Source organism: Thrips palmi, unplaced genomic scaffold (assembly GCF_012932325.1).
Source record: "Thrips palmi isolate BJ-2018 unplaced genomic scaffold, TpBJ-2018v1 HiC_scaffold_18, whole genome shotgun sequence".
Lineage (NCBI taxonomy): Eukaryota > Metazoa > Arthropoda > Insecta > Thysanoptera > Thripidae > Thrips > Thrips palmi.
Genome location: NW_023144627.1, coordinates 6,295,585 through 6,308,098, shown reverse-complemented (window position 1 = coordinate 6,308,098; position 12,514 = coordinate 6,295,585). Strand labels below are relative to the sequence as shown.

Here is a 12,514-nt window from a genome sequence, read left to right as displayed (position 1 = left end):
CCGCCCGTGCCGTGCCCGTGCCCGGTGCTAAACACTCGAAACGTCGCCAGCCGGGCCGGCCGGACAGTGGTCGGGCAGCCAGCCCAGCCTCCAGGACCGGGCGGCCAGGGCGCTCATTCATTGGTCGGGCCAGCGTCCCAAGCGTCGCCGGGCGGCGGGGTGGGGCGGGGCGCGGAGAGTCCATTGACTGGTCAGGCAGTGGCGTAACGGTAGCCCGGCACACCCATGGCATGTCTCATCGGCGTAGCCGGCGTAGCCACAGCCAGAAGAAGATTCGGAAAAGGTCCACTCCACGTCACGGCGCGGGGCGGACACTCTGACCTCAGTAGGTCAGTGGGCTGGGCGGCTGGGGGGCTGGGCCCGGGGGCCGGTCCGTAAGCCGTGCGAGAAGGGGACCGACAGGATGGCTCCGTTCCCGGTGGATTCTTCAAATTTTCGTGGAGAAAGTCCGATTGTCCGAGTGATACGGGTCCTCTCGGGCCGACGGCCGTCGCGTCACCCAGTGTCGCCAGACGGACAAGTTGTAATTAACCAGACTGCACACTTGTCTGGGACACGCCAACACGTGCCCGGGTTCAAACGCCGACCGAGTCACTCGTTGGAAACGAACCGCAGACGCTGTGGCCGCAACGTCATGGAAGTTGTTAAAAATTCCCACGATGAGGGTTGCCAAACCTTACTTTGCCCTTTACACTGTTGGACTGGCTTGGCAACCCCTCTGCCACCATACAGTAAATGTCTTACGGTGGAAGGCTGCATTAAAATAATATGGTGGAGATTTTCTCCATAATACCAACGAAATTCGTCAAAATCTCTATAAGGTACAGTGAATTCTCAATGGTATGTTACGAAGTCAGCTGCACCACCATAATATGGAACATTTTCACCATAATATGGAGAATCTTCACTGTACAACATTTAGAGTGCAGGTTTTTCTAGGGGGGAGTTTTCACCTGCTTAGAACCCGCACACTGGTATCACTTCCTACCCGCACGGCTAGAGAGGCGCGTCGCTTTTTTATTGTCCAGGGAGGTGGGTGGATGTCCTGTTAGGCGACAAGGTGACCCAGAGACAAGGCCCGGCCAAGGCGAGGCCAAGGCGAAGCCAAGGCCTGGCCATGGCCGTCATGGCCTCGCGGAGGCGGCGTAGAGAAGCTCTCCGGTTTCCCGAAACGCGGAGAACCGGCGACTCTCGTAAAATTAACCATGCCAGCAAGAAACACTGAACGGAAACAGTTCCCAGCAGTTTCCGCGTCCTCTTCTGAGTGCGTTCCAAAAGTTCGGCCGGCTTCTCCCCGTTTCGTCTCCAGAATTAATTCACTCCATACTATTCCCGTGACCCGGTTCCAGGAATCCATTGTCGAGTGCGCCCGGCCCACGAATGATTTATCAACAAGCCGCTGGATTTGTCAACGCTATCTCGGGCCGCCTCGGCGCTGCAGAGCGCCGGACGGGTCCATACATATAATGAGCCTCCTTCGGACACACCTTTTTCGTCACTAGGATTTCTACCTCACAAAAAGCAAACACGACAACAACAACAACAACAACACGACGCTCACTTTCGTTGTGCGGCAATTTTCGACGGTCTCTCCCTTCCGTATCGCACGCTCCGCGAGGCTTGTTCCAAGCAGTTCGTGTGTGTGTGTGTGTGTGTGTGTGTGTGTGTGTGTGTGTGTGTGTGTGTGTGTGTGTGTGTGTGTGTGTGTGTGTGTGTGTGTGTGTGTGTGTGTGTGTGTGTGTCTGTGTGGACACACGGATCCCCCACCTCCTCCATATTTTTTTAATACAGAGAATCCACACAATATTCGTGGTGCACGTTCGTGGCACCACGACACCTGTAGGTGAGACTGATTGCCGGGCGCTGAGAAGGTAATCTAGTCAATTTCAGAAGCTTCGTGAGTGTGAGTGTGTGTATGTGTGTGTGTGTGCGCGCGTGCGTGCGTGTGTGTGTGTGTGACGTTCCGGGCTCGGATTTCCCTTGTCCATCGGCCGTCCCGAGCATGCAAAGGTTCCTTCCTCCTGAACTCCGCAGAGACTCGCCCGGGGCAGCGAAGAACATCCGCAAGACACGACGCACAGTGGGCCAGAAGGCCGGTTGGAGGCGGCCAGATCTCTAGACGCGTTTTGAGCTCCAGAGCGAGGGGTTACCCACTCGGTACTTGGGCGTACACACGATTCCGGATTCCCGCGATTCCTGAACAAATCTTGCATAAAAGGAGAGGTTTTTGAAGATTTTTATTACCTTTTGAGTGTTTTGTGTCTATTACATATCCCTCTCCATTGAAACTTTTAAGATTTTCGACAAAATTTTGTGCAAATTACGAACGATTCCCGGACTGAGTGTACACACGATTCCCGGAGTGGGTAACCCCTCGCTCCAGAGTCGCTAAATGGGGCTCGAACCGACCGTGTGACCCCACCAATGGATTCCTCGTTCGGAGAGCAATCCATTGGTGGGGTCACACGTTCGGTTCGAGTCCCATTGAGCGACTCTGGAGCTCAAAACGCTTGCCGCATAACACGGTCTGCAAGGCGGTCTGCAACACGAGGCGCCGAGTCATCCTCGCTATTTACGAGAAGCAGCCAAGTGAACAGACGGCTGATATAACCGGACGTAACCAGGCGCGCCGCTAATCCCACAGTCCTGGAAAGTTTTGGGGTTCCTTTTCGGCGTTATGCGGTCCCATGCGACCAGGTTTCACCAGTGGTAACTCATCAAAGGTGTTCCTGTACGGTTTGTTTGAACAGAGGTATTTGACGAGTAGTTTTTTTCACCAGCGGTGTTTCATCAGTGTAGTATGAGCAGTGGATTTTCACCAGACATTTTTCACCAGAGGTTTTTCACCATCAGTGGTTTTTCACCTGTGGTGCTTCCCGAGGGCGTTTCCCTCGCGGCGTTTCATCAGTGCAGTATGAGCAGTGGATTTTCACCAGACATTTTTCACCAGAGGTTTTTCACCATCAGTGGTTTTTCACCAGTGATGCTCCACGAGGGCGTTTCCCCCGTGGGAATGGCGCGTTAGTGGCGGCTGGCTTCGGGCCGTTTTCACTTTTCCGGCCTGTCGAATGGTGATTTGAACCCAGGCCCTAAATCAAGGCTCGGCGCGCCCATACGCCACGGCGGGCCGCGGCGATACGCCAAGGCAAGGCGGGCCACTGTGGGCCGACCGCGGAGCGCGGCAGGCGCGGCCACTCCGTAAAACTGGAGGCAGAAAAGCACTTCGGCGACCGGCAGGGCGGCCGCGGCAGTTCCTCCTTTCTTTGACGACTTTTCGAAAAAAGGAGTCCTCTCATATTTAAGGCCCTTCCCTCGGCCCCACCCAGCGCCGCCGCGCCGCAGCGCCCGGGCCACCCCGCCTCACCCGTCTCCCCACCGTGGGATCAGCCGATACAGGGCCGGCGTGGCCGGGCGGGGCGGGGCGGGGCGGGGCGGGGCGGGGCGGGGTTCACTGCTACACACACATCATCGGATCAGAGAAAGCAGCCGGACCTGTCTGAGGCCCCGCCCCGCCCCGCCCCACCCCGCCCCGCCCCGCCCCGCCCCGCCCCGCCCCGCCAGCGTCACAATGTCGGCGACACGGCGGCAGGACCGGCAGGACACACGAACAAGGCGGCCGACGCTAAGAACGCGTAGAACGTGTTGTCACGCGGGCAGAGAGTCGTCGCTCTGTCTCTCTCGCACCTGCAGGGGACGCCCCATGAGTGCGAGAGAGACAGACTCTCAGTCTGCAGGCTCGCCGTTGCACTGCAGCCCCAGCCAAGGCAGCCAAGGTCCTGGCCACCACAGACTGGGGATCCGAACCTGCCAACGCCAAGCTGTCTGCCATGCTGGTCTGCCATTGGCTGGCTGGCCGGCCGTTGGCTTATACGGCCCAGACACGTGTCCGGAAAGGGGACGGGCAGGACGGGCGCGACACACGTGGCGTACGCCAGAAGAAAGTGTTTCCCCAAAATGAATGGACCACCCGCATCACTCACAGTGGGCCAGAGGCCCGGCGCAGGCGGACAAAACTCTCAACGCGTTTTGAGCTCCAGAGTCGCTGAGCAGGACTCGAACCGAACGTGTGACCCCACCAATGGATCCCTCGTTCGGAGAGCAATCCATTGGTGGGGTCACACGTTCGGTTCGAGTCCTGCTCAGCGACTCTGGAGCTCAAAACGCGTCTACAGTTTTGGCCGCCCCCACCGGTCTTCTGGCCCACTGCGGGTCGCTGAGTGGCTCGTCGAAAGCCTGGTCGCGAGCCCAACGATAAGGCGAGTGAGTCTGGCGGCATGGCGCGCACGCTATCACCGAGCACGAGTCCGCCGCCCCAGTGGCGCAATCGGTTAGCGCACGGTACTTATAGACAGTGGTCGTGAGCCATGCCGGGGTTGTGAGTTCGAGCCTCACCTGGGGCACGTTTTTTTGGGAAGCTGGGGCACTGTGACACAGGTCGCAGAGGTGAACTTCATTTTCCCTTCGCTCACTTATTTTTCACAGCGCACGCTGCGCGCTACGCAACCGATGCAGGTGCAATGCGAAATGGGTCCGCGTCCGAGGTGAGATTTAATCCTGTGGTCCGCGACTTCGGACGCGTCCGGCATTGCACCCACGCTGCAATGCGTGCGGGCCGCTCCATCCGCAAAACAGAACTCTGCCCAGACACATGTCGAATAATTCTCGGAATAACCATTTCCGTGGAAATCAGTCCATGCCGCGGTTTGTTTCGCTTCCAGGCTTCGCTATTGTCATTGACGTCATCACATCGGATGGCCACACGGCCTCAGCTTCATTTTTTTTTCAGACTCTTTGAACATAACAAAGTCTTGTCGGGCTCCTAGATTCCATAGATTTGATACATTACAGAAAATGGGATACGGAAAAAGAACGGGGCTTCTACGGTTTTCCGTAGCCTCCATAAGGATTCGGACGTCACGACCGGCAGTACAACCCACGCACAGTGGGCCAGAAGACCGGTGGAGGCGGCCAAAACTCTAGACGCGTTTTGAGCTCCAGAGTCGCTAAACAGGACTCGAACCGAACGAGTGACCCCACCAATGGACTCCTCGGTCGGAGAGCAATCCATTGGTGGGGTCACACGTTCGGTTCGATCCCATTCAGCGACTCTGGAGCTCAAAACTCGTCTAGAGTTTTGGCCGCTCCACCGGTCTTCTGGCCCACTGTGCCACAGTGTCGCTCCGTGGCCGTCTCTGTCGCACTCGTGGGGCGCTCCGAGGACCCCCATGGGTGCGAGAGAGACAGAGCGACAGCCTGCCGCGCTCGCCGTGAGAGGGCGCCGCCACGCAGCGCGGAGCGGCCGGCCGCGGAGAGACCGCGCGGCGGCGATACTCCGGGCGCGCTGGGCGCCCTGGCCGCGCGGGGTATCGCCGCCGACTTCCCCGCCACTGGAAACGCCGCCCATGGCGCCCACACTGCAACGGCCCACAGTGGGCCAGAAGACCGGCGGAGGCGAGCAAAACTCTAGATGCGTTTTGAGCTCCAGAGTCGCTAAATGAGACTCGAACCGAACGTGTGACCCCACCAATGGATTGCTCTCCGAACGAGGAATCCATTGGTGGGGGCACACGTTCGGTTCGAGTCCCATTTAGCGACTCTGGAGTTCAAAACGCGTCTAGAGTTTCGTCCGCGTCCCCCGGTCTTCTGGCCCACTGTGCGGCCGCGCTTTCAGCCGCACCATTTTTCCAGTGTAATCAAGATCGGGGAAGGCCGGTCAAGAGGGAAGGCAAGGCGAGGTCACGTACTGTATTGGGCACTCCGCCCGCCCCGCCTCGGACGCGGCCAGGGCGGCCAGCCGGAGCACACGCGAGCCGGTTACAGTGGCGCGGCCGGCGCTTGCCGAACGCGCCGCTTTCAAAGACAAACATCTTCAGCGGGAATGGCGGAGCAACGCTATTTAATCACGTCAGGTCGTTGCTATTCATAGTCGCCATTTGGGCAGCCATCTGCCGACGCACGCCGATCGCACAGTGGAATTGCCAAAAGACCGGCGCAGGCGGCCGAAACTCTTGACGCGTTTTGAGCTCCAGAGTCGCTAAAGAGGGCTCGAACCGAACGTGTGACCCCACCAATGGATTTCTCTGACGGAGAGCAATGTATTGGTGGGGTCACACGTTCTGTTCGAGCCCCATTTAGCGACTCTGGAGCTCAAAACGCGTCCGGGATTATGACCGCCTCCACCGGTCTTCTGGTCCACTGTGCGGCTCGGCGCCGAAAGGGCTTTCCGAAGCGACCGGCAGATGGCGCTGCGCTCGCTGTGACGCTTTTTGGCGCGAACACCGGAATCGGCGATAAGGGCGACACGGGCGGCAAAAGAAGAGAGAGAAAAAAGAAACGATTTGGTGATAACTTTTACGCGATCGCATAAAGCCAGCGCGAAAACGCCGACCTCCTTTTATGACGAAATCAATTCCGCATGACGAGAGAAACCAAATCTCGCCGCCCTTGCGTTTTAATCCGGTACACCAGAAACAATTGCACCAGTTTTTTTTTAAAGCTGGTCGAGATTGGCGCCGCGCATGCACTGCTAGGACAAGGGGCCAAAGGGGTTGAATGCACCGCCTTGACGCAGTTAAAATGCAAATCCACGGCCCGCTAGAACACCGCAAGTGCGCGGCGGGGCCGGCGGAGGTACTCGCCACGTCTTCAGCTACCAGTGCCCTGCCCCGCCCCGCACAGTGGGCCAGAAAACCGGTGGAGGCGGCCAAGACTCTAGACGTGTTTTGAGCTCCAGAGTCGCTAAATGGGATTCGAACCGAACGTGTGACCCCACCGATGGATTGCTCTTCGAACTAGGAATCCATTGGTGGGGTCACACGTTCGGTTCGAGTCCTGTCCAGGGACTCTGGAGCTCAAAACGCGTGTGGAGTTTTGGCCGCCCCCACCGGTCTTCTGACCCACTGTGCCCCGCCCCCGCGTCGGTACAACGGTGATGATATCTTCAACAGACCGTCTGACGAGGAATCGTTGCCTGGCAACGAGACTAGTCTCCAGGGGCTGCCGGGGCCTGCCGAGCTCTACGAAGCGATGACGGCGGAGAATTCTTGCAAATACCACGAAGTCTGGCCGCCCCGCCCCTCCAGCCTGAAACGGGGCAGATTGGAGGTGGGGCGGTTACCGCATAAGGAAGGATGGGGGCCTCCGAAAACGGTTGACGCTTACCTCAAGGCACATGGGGGGACAAATTTTTCAATGCATGATTTTGACTTCGTCTGGACGTCTGCGGCGTCAGAGAAACCCGCTACAAACTAAATTTTCAACCCAGTTGGGAGGGCGGCCAAAGCTCTAGACGCGTTTTGAGCTGCAGGGTCGCTAAATGGGAGTCGAACCGAACGTGTGACCCCACCATTGGCTTGCTCTAAGGAATCCTTTGGAGGGGTCACACGTACGGTCCGAGTCCCGTTAAGCGACTCCGCGATAGCCGGCGTTTTCCGCCTGCACTGCCCAGTCGAAGTGAGTGTGGTGAAAAATGTGGCAGGCGTCTGGGCTGACCGGGTAGGGCGGGGTCCAAAGTCCAGCCGTTGCCACACTGCACACCGAGTGCCTGGCAAATAGACACTGCTTTTCCCTGCCGCTCGCTGCCGTCGCTCTGTCTCTCTCGCACCGCTGCGAGGCTCCCTGTGAGCGCGACAGAGACAGAGCGACCGGGCGGCCCCGGCCCGGTTGAGGGCTGGTTCGCCGCATCCCGCCCCAAGTTTCCGTATCCAGCCTGCTCGTCCTAAGAGGCCCTGGCCGGTCGTGCCCTCAGTTTGGCGGATCCGGCCCTTGCTCTTAGGGCACGCCACTGCCAGGCTTCCCACAGGTAGGGCCTACACCGTCTGGCACACAGCGCCGCACAGCGCGACAAGCCACGGAAAGGAAACCCACGCCGATTTAAGTTCGACCGAAGGCCGACTGGGCGACCCAGTGCGCCCCTAGCCTTGGCCTTCTTTACACTACAAAACCCCCTCGCGCACCGCCTCCAGACCTTCACTCACACACACACACACAACACACACGCGCTCACGTCCACTGGACCCTATTGTCGACCACCCGCTGCCGGGCCCTATCCACTACGCTGGACTCCTGAATTAAGGCAATTTCGGCTTTGCCCCCCGACCACCCTCCCTCCCCCATCCGTTTCAGTGTGTGTGTGTGTTTGTGTTTGTGTGTGCGTGTGTGTGCGCGGCGCGTAGGCGTGCGTTGCGTTCGCCCCGAGCACACGCCGTGCATTATAGATAAAAGTGAACGGCACGGCAGGCGCTTTGGAGCGCTTGGCAGCGCTTTGCATGGACTTGGGAGCGCCAGTCGGGCGGGCTCAGCACCAAGGTGGCCACCGTGGCACAGTGGGCCAGAAGACCGGTGGAGGCGGCCAAATCTCTTGACGCGTTTTGAGCTCCAGCGTCGCTAAATGGGACGGGAACCGAACGTGTGACCCCACCAAGGGATTGCTCTCCGAACGAGGAATCCATTGGTGGGGTCACACGTTCGGTTCGAGTCCTGCTAAGCGACTCTGGAGCTCAAAACGCGTCTAGAGTTTTGGTCGCCTCCGCCTGTCTTCTGGCCCACTGTACGGGGATAACAAAGGTATGGGGTAGCAGTCAAGCCAGCCCCATGTTACCCCGCAGGGACGCTGGCTGTGGCGACGGAACGAGCCGCCGGAGGGGCACAACCGTCAACACCGCAGTCTACGGATTTTCAACGACAATAAACACTAGTAATAATTTAATGACAGGTGGCACACTGACCCCCAGTCTGGGTGTCTGGACCACGCTTCCGGCCGAGACGAGTCCCTGAGTGAGAGCAGGGCCGGAAATGGCGACTTGGTCGAGCCATGGCCGGTTCAAAGAGAAAGTGCCCCTTGTGTGTGTGTGTGTGTGTGTGTGTGTGTGTGTGTGTGTGTGTGAGAGAGAGAGAGAGAGAGAGAGAGAGAGAGAGAGAGAGAGAGAGAGAGAGAGAGAGAGAGAGAGAGAGAGGGGGATAGAGAGGCGAGGGAGGCTGCGCCGGGGATGATCATTTCCTGTGGACGGAAACCAGGATGGAGAGAAGAGGAGATAGAGTGAGATGGATTGAGATGCAGTCAGGGGTCGGGGCGGGTCGGGGCAAGAAAGGGTGCGCTCCCCCTTGGCGAAAATAGTTGGCCATCACGCGGAAACAAAACAGAGGCAGTGCTCTCCCCCCTCGCTTCCAATCATGCGTTCTAAAACGAGCAAGCAGATGGTGGACGAACATGCCACGCGGACGGTTCATCATGTCCTCTCTCTCTCTCTCTCTCTCTCTCTCTCTCTCTCTCTCTCTCTCTCTCTCTCCCGCTGCCGCACCTGCTGCATGGCTGGAGCGGCCGACCAATCGCAGGCCAGCGGCAAATTGATGCAGGAAACACGATTCGTCTCTCGACGGCTCGGTTGTGATTCCACGTCACACACACACACACACACTCACACACACACAGAGGCGGATACGCTTTGCGCTCATTCCTGTGACATCGCTGACGTGCACGTCGAAGAGGAAAGGGGCGGCGTGTCGGACACGTCCGCGAACAGCGAGCAGCGCGGCAGCGCGCGGCGGAGCGGCGGAGCGCCCGCAAAGTCGAGGGTAGGCAACACTGCACGGCACGGCCGCGCGCCGGCCGGTGGGCTGCCTACCCCGCCGGCGCTCCACGGCAAGGCAAAAACTCTGGACGCGTTTTGAGCTCCAGAGTCGCTAAGCGGGACTCGAACCGAACGTGAAACCCCACCAATGGATTGCTCTCCGAACGAGGAATCCATTGGTGTGGTCACACGGTCTGTTCGAGTCCTGCTTAGCGACTCTGTGGCTCAAAACGCGCTCAGAGTTTGGGCCGCCTCCACCGGTCTTCCGGCCCACTGCGGGCGGGCTGCCTTACCTGTAGCCCTGGCGTCGTCGGAAGGCGTAGTGGCGGCGGTGCGTGTAGTTGGCGCAGGGGTAGGACGGCCGGCGGTGGCGCTCCAGTGTGCCGGAGCCGCCCGAGCAGGACCCCGAGGTGGAGGCCGCCGGCACCGCCACGGCCTCGGCGTGGGCCTCGCGCACGCAGCCCAGCGAGCCGAAGCGGCGGCGCTGCAGCGGGCCGTGCTGGCTGCTGCGGAGCTCGACGCACGACCGGCGGCGCCGCGCCGCGAAGGCCGTGGCCGAGGCCGCCGAGGCCGCCGCCGAGGCGTACGGCAGCGTCACCATCTCCCGCACCACGTCCCCCCTGGCCGCGGCCGCCTCCTCGCCGCCGTCGCCGTCCTCGCCATCGGACCACGACGACGACGAGCTGCTGCTGGCCGCGGGCCGGCCGCGCGGCGCCGAGGCCCCCGAGGCCCCCGCCGACGAGTCGGTCCCCGCGCGCCACGGGGGCGTCGGCGCCGCGCGGCCCTGGACCAGCTCGCCGCGGGGCGTCGTGAGTCAGGTGTGGTCGCCTGGGGCCCCGACGGGTCGGCCGCCCTACCCCCCGCGGTCGGCCCCACCGGGGGCGCGGCGCCGCGCCACTGGAAGAAAGTCGGCAACTATGCCCCGACCGAATGCCCGGCCGCTGCCCGGCCCCAAGGTACCTGCAACAAGAGAAAAACAGCCTGAGACCCTCGCCGGCAAACGCAACAATTCGGCGCAAGCAAAGTTTCCCTGGAGCAAAGTGAGGAATTCGGACGGGCAGGGGTAGCTCGCTGCCGCCGCCCTGGCCTGGCCACTCTTGGCAGTGCACATACACTCAGGTCCTCTTTCCGTGACTCGCCACGATTAGTCGAGGTCGTGGCCGCGCGGCCGCGAGAGAGGGAGGGAGAGAGAGAGAGGTAGGGAGAGAGAGGGAGGGAGGGAGAGAGAGGGAGGGAGGGAGGGAGAGGGAGGGAGGGAGTGGGAGGGAGAGAGGGGGGCGGGGCGGAAGAAACTGGAGTCGGACGACGCCGACCGGACGGAGGGGAGGGGGAGAATTTACAACAGTGGCTCTCCGAGTAAAGTCTCATTCGGCCGCGACAAAAAAGGGCAAGGCACTGGATACACGTGGAATAATCAGCGGCGGGGCTAAGAGCAATCAGGCAGGCCAAGGTGTGGGTGCGTTCTGTCGGCCTGGGCCCGCCCTACAGTGGGCCAGAAGACCGGTGGAGGCGGCCAAAACTCTAGACGCGCTTCGAGCTCGAGTCGCTAAATGGGACTCGAACCGAACGTGTGACCCCACCAATGTATTCCTCGTTCGGAGAGCAATAAATTGGTGGGGTCACACGTTCGGTTCGAGTCCCATTTAGCGACTCTGGAGCTCAAAACGCGTCTAGAGGTTTGGCCGACTCCACCGGTCCTCTGGCCCACTGTGCGCCCCGCGGTGTGGGCACTAGTGTGATTAATCACCCGCGCTGGAGCCACGCCCGGTCCCCGCTGGACAGACCGAATCCAGGTTCTCCAGGCTGCGGGTCATGAGGGGGGCGTGCGTTAGCTTGGACGCAGCCCGCCACCCCTGGACGCCCCTGGAGGGACCGCCTGGAGTCCACTGCAACTTTAGACGGGAGTCGTGTCTGCGATTCCAAGCTTCACTTTCGACATTTTTTGTCGCGTCAAAAAATTTTGACAACGATTTCCCACCAGTTCTCTTCGTCCCCAGTTCCCAGAAGACCGCAAAGGCGAAGCCAGGGGGCAGCCTGACCAAGGCTTGCATGCTCAAGGCACTGCAAAGGGGCCATCCATGCGAGGATGCGGGGCGTGGGCCTTTAGGCCCTTTACTCCGCGCCACTGCCTTTTCATTTTCCCCGCGAGATGGATGGATGGTCGCAGCATGCGCCGCGGATGCAGGCCGCGCACAGTGGGCCAGAAGACCGGTGGAGGAGGACGAAACTCCAGACGCGTTTTGAGCTCCAGAGTCGCTAAATGGGTCTCGAACCGAACGTGTGACCCCACCAATGGATTGCTCCCCGAACGAGGAATCCATTGGTGGGGTCGCACGTTCGGTTCGAGTCCTGTTAAGCGACTTTGAAGCTCAAGAAACGTCTGGAGTTTTGGCCGCCAGCACCGGTCCTCTGGCCCACTGTGCGCTGGCTGCAATGTCCGGGCAGCACGCACGCCTCGCAAACACAATAAAAATGACTTTGAAGGGTTTTTTTCGAGACAGAGAGAGAGAGCTACGATAACATATTGTTGAGAATCGATTCACTTGTTTGATCCTCTTTATTTTAGCACAGTGTGGGGTTGCTGCTGAGAGAAATGCAGGACGCGGGAGCAGCAGCCTGCGTCCGGTCACGACTGCCTGTCTGTCTGTCTCTCTCGCACTCCCGGAACGCCCCTTGGGTGCGAGAGAGACAGCGCAAAGACGTGCTATTTTCCGTCAGTTCGGCCGACCGGGCTGTGAGGCACGCTTCGGGTTCGACCTAAAAGCCTCCACCGCGACCCCAGCAAGGCTCCAGAAAGGCTCCACCAATGGATTGCTCTCCGAACGAGGAATCCATTGCTGGGGTCACACGTTCTGTTTGAGTCCTGTTTAGCGACTCTGGAGTTCAAAACGCGTCTAGAGTTTTGTCCGCCTACCGGTCTTCTGGCCCACTGGGCTTCGGCTGGA

At 59.9% G+C, this 12,514-nt stretch overlaps 1 protein-coding gene and 1 non-coding gene across 2 annotated transcripts in view; one reads left to right on the top strand and one right to left on the bottom strand.

Moving 5' to 3' along the window:
• The window catches only part of LOC117645508 (eye-specific diacylglycerol kinase), a 147,578-nt gene that overhangs the window by 106,408 nt on the left and 28,656 nt on the right, over positions 1 to 12,514 (bottom strand). The window lies entirely within an intron of this gene.
• Positions 4,310 to 4,400, top strand: Trnai-uau. The gene is given in 2 exon segments: positions 4,310 to 4,347; positions 4,365 to 4,400. It is a non-coding gene; the product is annotated as a tRNA-Ile (tRNA).